The sequence below is a fragment of the Hipposideros armiger genome, unplaced genomic scaffold (genome assembly GCF_001890085.2).
Source record: "Hipposideros armiger isolate ML-2016 unplaced genomic scaffold, ASM189008v1 scaffold_1039, whole genome shotgun sequence".
In the NCBI taxonomy this organism is placed as follows: domain Eukaryota; kingdom Metazoa; phylum Chordata; class Mammalia; order Chiroptera; family Hipposideridae; genus Hipposideros; species Hipposideros armiger.
In genome coordinates, this window is record NW_017732389.1 from 3,067 (window position 1) to 12,779 (window position 9,713).

Here is a 9,713-nt window from a genome sequence, read left to right on the forward strand (position 1 = left end):
GCCTGCCATTCCCTCCAAATTATTAAACAGCAAAATAAAAGGTAACATTTTCAATAAAGCATCTCTCTTCATAAAAAGCTAAGAACATTCAAGTACGTAGCATAAATTTACAGAAATATAATTTTAAGTGCCATTTCCATTCATTGATATGTATCATAAGCAATAAGCCATTTATTAAGCATAAAAGTGAATGCTTATCCTTGAATGGTTATCCTTGAAGCCCTACCACCTCGAAATCTAATTATGGAAATGGGAAAATTCACACCTGAAGTTTTAAATAAGAATGCATAAAACAAAAATTGTAAAATTTTAAATGTAAGAAAAGCAAATATCCTACATGTCATGAATAGGTTACACAATGAATTCCAGATAAAAAATAATTAAATCAATTGCATTCTGAAATATATAATTTGTTTTCCTATTTTTACAGTCCATTTCACAGGTCATGATTTATAATTAAATGCGGTGGTGTTGCTGGTAAGTGGTTAACAACCACCTCTCAGGAAAAGAAAAACAACAATTTATTGGTAGTGTTTGCCAATCAATGTGATGTAAACACTCCCAGATGGCCGATTACAAGCAACCCCTGCAAAGTCACTGAACATGACAGAGAAGCTGGCTCTAGAACACCATTGAAAATTACACTGTGCTGGACTAATTTGTGTTTGGCACAAACTGTAGCTGTAAATCATTGACTTATTCATCAATAACTTATTGTGCATATGCTACATTCCATAGTGGGTCGGAGCATAATAAAAATTACACAATCCCTGCCTTTGGTGAATGAAATCAGAGCTCTTGTGAAAATGAGAATGGCAAAATGCCACATGAATTTCAAATTGCTTAAAATTCTAAGACAAACACATTTCTTTCATCTTCAGTTGGCAACAGCTTATATTCATTTTAGATTGCTCAACCATCAATCCCATTTCATCCCCATCTCAATATTAAGTAACAAATCAACCTAAATATAAAAAAGTGATAAGAAATTTAAGATCTTTATAAAGAGCTATGGTACTTATTACATATATGTAATCAGTATTCTAAATAACATTTAAAAAAATTATTTTCTTGCTAAAAGTGGGATTCTTTCAATTTACATCTTCCAATATATTTACTCAACCAATATTTATTAATATATATATATCACCATATAGACACATATATGTGTGTGTGTGTGTGTGTGTGTGTGTGTGTATATTTATACGGTAAAAAGGGATATACAGCTTTTATTCAACCAACATTTATTAAATGCCAGATATAGATATACAGACAGTAGACCCCTTGCTAGGATAAGGTGATACAAGAGTGATTAAGATATGATTATTTCTTTCAGTCAATCTACCATTTTTAATTTATGCCCAAAGTTTGGGGTCTTCAATGTTTCTCAACTTGTTTAGTTTGAACAGGGAGTTTTAAATACGTCATTCTGAAATCTTTTAGTAATCATTTCTGAGTGTAACCAAACCTGCATTGCCCTTTTTCTTAATTTTTAAAACTTTTAATTTCTTTATTCATTTGTGTGTACATATGTATATATAGACGCACACACACAATTTTTCATACATCCATACAAAGAGAAAATTTTACCTAGCTGTTCTAGCCCCCTTCCCTTCATAAGGTAATCTATGTAAAAGCCTGGAATATATACCCTTTCATATTTTAATCCATACACACACACACACACACACAAAATTGTACAGGCAGAAAGGTTCTTTTTTAGTGGTATCATCTTACATAATTTCCTGCATTTTGCTTTTCTCTGATGTACATCTCACATAAGTTTCTCAAATTCTCTAGTATAACTCTAATTCATTCTTTTTAATATTAGCATAATACTCCATGGTATGGGTAACCATAATTTACAGCATTCCCTTTTATTTCCAGGTTTTTAACATAGTAAATAATAACAAGACACACACACTGAGTATATGTCCTCATCTATCTGTGCTTTTATTTCTAAGTCAGGTTCCCAGGAGTGAAACCCCTGGGTTAAAGAGCATGTATATTCTCCTTTTTCATAGACATTTCAGATAGCTTTCCTGAGGTGCTAGATCATTTTGCCAATTTTATATATTGCTCCACCAACAACACATATATAAAGTACTTTTTCCCCACTAGAAGAATAAAAATATATGATGGGTGTAAAGTTACTTTAGTTTGAATATTCATAACTACAAATCTTTACATGTGCATTTAACTTTTTGGATTTGTTCTTCAAGAGTTGTCATTAGCCCATTTTTTAATTGGATTTTTTTCTCTTTTTCTAGTCAATTAATGAAAGTTCACTGTAGGGTGTAGATATTAAGCCTTTGTCAAGATAATTAGAAATATTTTTTACCCCATTTCTTGTCTTCTGCCTATGCTTAGTTTGTCACACAAACACAGTTTTACCTTCTTTCTTAAACAGTTGACTACGCCTATGTTTGCTTTTACATTTTTAAGCTTTTCATTTCTGAGACAAAGTTGTGCTACAGTCAAGGATGACACCAATGTGCAGAGGCCAACGGAAGCGGGGAGAGCAAGTCCTGGCATTAGACTTTCTCTTCTGGCCTGTTTTGCCCTTTAGAGTTCAAGTTGAAGTTCTACTACTGACAAAAAGAGACTTGACTAATACTGTGAAGTACTTACCCGACTGAACTGCTGGGTTTCAAACACTGTGTTTTTTATGCCGGTATCCAAAAATCAGTACTATATAAATTATTTCCCATTCTCACTACGCATGTCAGTGTTTCTAAATCTTCACATTTATACAAAATAAATAAATAAATAAATCACTATATGGTATAAGGAAAAGGAAATCTAATTACTTCTTAATGTACAATAGCTAAAGCTTTTGAAATTTATATATAATTGACAGTATTATTGAAATTACTTCTAAGAACTATGGTAATAATACACTTAAGAGTTTCCATTTGACAAATGTGTCTTTTTCTTAACACATAATTTCACACAATTTTTATCCTTTGAGTTTTTTATCTTTTTATACCATAAGCAAAGTAAGCTTCACTTCCAGTTACAGGGCCAGAAAGTTATGGATATGATGCCTAATTTTCCATTTTAGAAATTACTTAAATTTTACATGTTTATTCTCATTTTAAAACTCAGATTCTTACAGCCTTTAGTCCATATAATTCTACCATTCCTCCACTTAAAATTTACAGGAAGAGAAAAAAAAGTTGGACCACATAATGACCAGATAAAACAAAATTTATATCAGCGTTCTGTTGCCCCAAATATCCTGAGCTGAGATCATCTGGTGCCTGGAAGAAGTGAGAAATCTGCTATGCAGGCTCACCATACAGGTGAGCTACAGGAGGGTGCATAAAAGGAGCGCCCTGAGTCCGAGCAAACATGCGTCCATGTTCCCCTCTTGAGCTCGCTAGGAAGTTTCAATAAAGCTCACAATGCATGTACCCCAACGCCACACTTAATGGCAGCAAAAGTCACGGAAGCACCTGGTGCTGTTGGTGGCACCTATGAAACTGGATTTTGGGAAAGCCTCCCAACAATGGCCACACACGAGTCCAGAAGCAACACGGGCCCCTCAACGTCATCCATACCCAGTGGCACCATGAAGACAGGATGCCAGTCAATCATGTGATACTGACCTCATATGCTACACTGTTCTTTTTGTTGTGATTACCAGACTCACGGAAGCTCCTGTTTAACATGAGCCCTCAGATCCACATCCCTTCTTTCTTCGGATGATTTTTCTTCCTAGGCATGTATTCTAGTTTCTTCCCTGATATTCATTTGCTCCTCAACCTAGACTTCACATCAGGATTAGCTGAAATGGTGTTATCTGCCCAATAGTGACTGTTCTGGCCTATCCATAATCAGAGAGAAGATGCCAAGGTTCTAATTTGTCTGTCGTCTTGCTTCTCTGCATTCCATTTGTCTCCTATCAGGACTGTCTGTATCTGTCTATATTGTGCCCCTTGGAGCTCTTGGCTTCTGTAGATGTGCCTCAGAGCTGGCTGTGAGAGGTTAGTCATGACCTCTAAGGCCCACTACTCTTTTTCAAACAAAACAAATTCCCTTTTATCTTTAAGATACAATGGGAGAGGGGAGAAGGGGGTTAAATGAGCCTATATTTTTATAAAAACGTTTCTTGCACTGCACAGAATTTAGGAACAATTAGTATTTGTTTATATTTTCCAACTTTAAATAGGCCAAGATAACTTTCAGATATTTTTACTCATATTCCAGTCTTCCAATGCCTGTTCAAACCCACTAGCTTTTTGTGAAACTCTATCCCTATCTCTGCCCTAAACACATGACTTTGCCCCAGACGTCACCAGAAATGGTGAAACCAGACAGTATGAATTGACTTCACGTTCCTCTCCATCAAGGACACCAGTTTGCTTCTGTCTTTACCCAATCTCCCTGCCCAAAGAACCGTGTGCTTCCTTATTTTTAAGACTTTTAACACTAACCCATCAGTCTGATCCCAGCACCTACTTCACAGGTTTGGTCACCTACCCCATCAGACCTCTCCCAGAGTTTCTCTTAGAAATGTCCATCCGGGAACTCCTAGTCCTATGTCTCCTCTCAGTGCCCAGCCCCCGCTCCCCCTGAAGCCAAACACGGCTGTATTTTTCCACTTGAACCCTCCTGTCCCTAGACTGTCCATCTAATCCTTCTCTACCTCTCCGTCATAGCCAAAGACGCACAGAGAGCTTCAGCAGCGTTGCCGTCCTCTCCTGGGTTCCGCCTCCTCTGCCCACTTCACAGAGGCTTTCTGCTATGGCTCCACCACGTTTCTCTTCTTGCTAAATTAACTACATGAATTAGCTCCCATGTTCACTGGTGTAAAGACACAACTGAAAACTTATCTCTGGCATGCCATGACCAATTTCATGAATCTCAGGGAACAATATATACACTATAGTGTTCTCTAGAGATAGGTGTTCTATGAGACTTAACTTTTCTATATACAAATATTAAAATCATCCTTGAAATGGGGAATTAAATACCAAAAAACACTAGACAACAGAAGTATTTTTATCAAAGAGCAGCTAATACTACTTACTATAAGTTAACAGCTACTAAGGGGCTCTAACAAGCCTCAGAATAAAAGAAGTTGGAACATTATCAGGACTCTATTGAAATAAAAAAGAAAAAAAGGTATCAGAAATAAGGCTGACACTTCAAAAATTACTAGTAAAAGGGTCCGTCGTTAGTCCTGCTACATGTTTTAACTAACATATACACCAGATACCACACATACAATAATAACATGCAGTATTTCATTTATTCTCCACAACCACCTTTCGAGGTTGGTATTCTCAACCTCGTTTTTCAGAATTGAAAAAAAGTAATCAAAAAATGGGGACAACAGTGATCTCTGGTGAAGAAATTACAAATGGTTTCATTTTCTTCTTTTTGCTGTGTATGGATTTTCAACAATGATTATACATTACTTTTAAAAACATTAAGATGAAAACATGAAGGTTTCAACTAAATGGCTTTGGAAGCAGGGCTTATAATTGAGTGACATGTCCTGATAAAGGGAGGAATCAAAGAATTTTGCAGAAATGAAAGGTAATTTAGATGGTATCAGATCTAGCCCCTAATATCTCAGATTGGAAAAATAAGTTTAGGTAGTAATAAATTCTAAGGCACAGAAAAAGCACATGAAATACTTCAAACATAAATAATACTTTTCTTCATGTTTTAATGTAGTAATACGCCTCTTCCGTGAGTCAATCTCTCCGTTTCCCATACTTTTCATTTATTCTCATATTAACAGCATCCAGCATTGTCACACACAGGTAAATGCTTAATAAACACTATTTGGCAATGATCACAAACTGAACATTTAAATTATTCATAGATTTATCCAGATGTTTCCAAAACTCAAGTTCTGTAAATAAAAGTGATTATCAAATGAGTGCCAATTTACTACAAGAATGTAAAATGCATCTGTGTGCTATTCCAAGTTACAGTTAAAAGCTTTGCGCTCAGCACACTGTCAGGTCTGCTGATTTGTTTTTATTTTCCTAATTGAAATGTGGCCTGTGCTATCAGGCCATCTGCACCATGGCGAAACGGCTCGGTAAACAAAACAAAAATGTTATTCTCTGTTAAGAGCAACATCCGATTTTATCTCTGCTAAGAAAATATTATTGTAAGAAGACATTTTCTGGCACAAATGCTAAAACCGTGGATGAAGGAAGCCACAGTCGGCGCAGCTCGTTGCGTTGCTTAGGTTGCCGTCTAAGAGGGTGATGCAAGTACAGAGTCTCAGCACTGACTCCCTAAGACAGACGACGATGCATTCGCAACGATGCATTCGCAACACTCCCGCGGCCAACACTCCAGCACTTGATCACCCACTTAGGGCCCGTAGATCCCACTGCATTCCTCACCTGCTTATACGTTTTGACTCAACTAAACTGCGAGCTCCCTGAAGTACGAGCGACCCTGTCTGGTTCACATTGGCTTCCCCAGGTTCCTTGCACATAGGAGGAAGGATGGATTCGTGTAGCATAAAGCAGGAGGGCTCTGAAGCTCATCATTCACATCTCACCGCATCCAAACGTAGGGCATGACCTGGTAGATGGCTCCCTCCCTCTTTCCCCACCTTCACCCCATAAAAAACCTGCTTATCCAGAGAAATACAGGAAAACACCAAAATCTAACAGGAACTCAGAAACCCACTAGTCCTTTTTTAAGAGGAAATGAAAATTCTTGCCTCAGCTTCTCCAATCTCAGCCTGAGATGATCAGTGCAAGTGATTTTTATAAGTTTGGTGAGACTCCAGCAAGAGTTTTCCTTTAAATGTGTAAACAGAGGTCCGTATTCATCCACATCCACATGTACGTACTCACCCACAACTTTCTTTAAACAGAAAATTGTTCATACCATACACATACTTCTATGCAGCTTTTTATATCAGCTAACTTTCCAAGGCATAGCTTACTCTTTCATTTTAACGGCTGTATTATCCATCACTGCATGAATGTGCTATAAATGACTTAATCACTTCTCTACTGATGGATATTTTGGTTGTTTTGAATTTGACACTTTACACAACGCTAGAAGGAACAACCTCATCGTAGATCTTCATACGTACAAACTATTGATACAAAAGTAGACTCAAAATAATGAGATTGACAGATTGGTAGGGTATACAAGTATTTTTATTTTGCTAGATACTGCCAAAATATAACCCAAAAAGGTTGCATCACTTGTTATATACTTCTACACCCTCCCCCAAACACTTACTGTCAGCAATCTTTTTCAGCCTTTCTATTTTGACAGATGAAAAATGCTCTCCATACCTATTTTAATTTACATATTGATATTGAACATGCTATCAAAAGGCTGCTTGCCATTTGTATTTCTTAGGCAAATTGCCTATATGTATTAAGTAAATTTTTTCCTATTGAGTTATTCATCTTTCTGCTAATGATTTATAGGTGTTCTTTACACATTAATGATACGTAGCAAATATTTTCTTCCAGTTTTTTTATTTCTTCTAATTTTGTTCATGCCCGCCCTCTCCCCATCACGATCCATACAGAAGTGTTAAGTTACATTAACACATGTGCCTATCTTTCGCTTTAGAATTTCTGGACTAAACTTGCTCACACTCTCTCACTCCAAGATTCTTTTTAGTCCTATTACCTCAGAATAATATTCTACATTTCACACAACTTACCCAGCCTAGTAAGGAAGAGTGAGGCTACTATTAAAACTTCCCTCTTAACTCACTGAAAGCTCCTCCCCTTCCTCAGGGTGGCCTCGCTCAGCTAGAAAATCTGCGTGCTGAACAGGGCTGTGGGCCCTTCCCTGCTTTCCCAGCTTCTTCAATTCCATGACCCCTACTCATCAGGTTTCCTCCAGGACCTTCTGGGCTGGAGAGACTGGGGGACGAAAGAGAGTTAAGATGCGGAAAACTGCTGGAATCAGGTATCACTCTTGAGCTTTGGTGCTGCTGTCCTCAGGACGCGGCTGAAATGCAAAGGCTGCCTGCCTCTTCCATGGGAGGCTTACGTGGGTTACTCAGAGACTCCCCAGCTGAGACTTAGCCGCCCACCCTAATAGGCTCTCTCTGTTGGAGTCATTGCATGGAAAAGCGGCACCCTTGGACAAACCCCCCCCCCCCACGATAACTCAGAATCAACTCTGAGAGGTCCACGGCCAGTCAATGTTTGGGTGCAAGTCGACCTTGTTCCCACAGTACATCTCACCGTGTCCTGGCTCTGCCATCACGGCAGCTCACACAGCCTCGGGACTTCAGAGCCTGCCGTCTGCAGTTTCCAGTCCATGTCCCCAGATTGGAAGGGACACAGCCTCTGAGCGGTTCTCTCAAAGGTCCCCTTATTTGGCTCCACTCCCTCACAAGATTCAGAGATAGTGCCATAGTACTATGCCAGCTCGCTATCCAAACAAAGCTCTCTCTCCATCTTTCACTTTTTAAATATTTGTGAACCTATTCTTATATCGCCTAGAAGTGAAGGAAGAGCTAACAGCAGCATGACCGGTTTCACAATCTCATTGTTCCGGGACCTGCTAGCCTCAGCCTTTGGACTTCTGCCAAAACTCTGACAAAATAGGAAAAGTCACATTTAATATTTCTGCTACAGAAACCTTAGTTTTACTGTTATAATAATTCTTTTTAGGCTTTTTCAAAATCAAAACAACCTACATATTTTAGCTGAATGCCTCATCTTCGATTAGGTTTTTCTTCTCTATGATGTCTTCACTAACTAAATTTTCTGTAACAATGCATTATTTTTGAAATGAGAAAAATTGTTTTATTTTAATACTTTTATTTGCTGCATTCCCAATTATTTACATTCTTAACTTGTGTTTGTGTTTTATTTTTATCAATCTTAAAAATACATTACATAAAAGTAAATAAGTAGTCACGCTATTCATTCATACATTCTTGTACTTACTCATTTCGCATTAAGATGATTATTTGAATTCTTATCATATCTCACAAGAAAAGCATTCCTTCTACAGAACTGTTGATGTGAAAGTATTTAGAGATCATGTATCTTGAAATTTTCACTGAAGAACAGACAAAGCAATAAGATAGTGAGAAACCACTCAATATTGGTTGAAAGCCACCTCATTAAGTGATACTCTATCTTTTTAAAATTCTATCTTTGATTTTAATAATTTTAAATTTGAACATCTGAATAAATGAATGATACTTGGAATGTTACTTGATTACTAAACAAGTTGATCTTAGAATTTCTAATCATTTTGATTATTTAAACAACCTTTGTGTCCTATGAAAATTCTCTAAAATGACAGGGGAAAGTGTATAAAAATCATGAGCTAGAAAATTCCAATATTTAGTGAGAAAATAAAGTGAAAAGTTCCTATCAGAGTCTTCTCTAAAAGAGAATCAAACCTTGGGGGAGATACATTTTGCCAACTGTAAGATACCCCCAAGTCTTAAATTACATTTAAGTTCAGATAGTAAAGTTGGGGGGGGCGGGGAATCAAAGTCTAACAGGTAATGTGCTTCTTAGTAAAATGACCCAAGAGGTTACACATGTGCACCAAGATCAAGTGTGAGCTCAAGAGAAAATGAATTATTTTGATTACCCTAAGGCCTGGCCTCCGCAATTTCAGCATGCTCTAACATTAGTTAGCATGTGTTTTAGAAGGTAGTCCACATGGCTACCTGCAGACACGCCCAGAGACCCAAAGTTCTTCAGAGAAAGAAGGTGCCTTTTCTCCAGGAA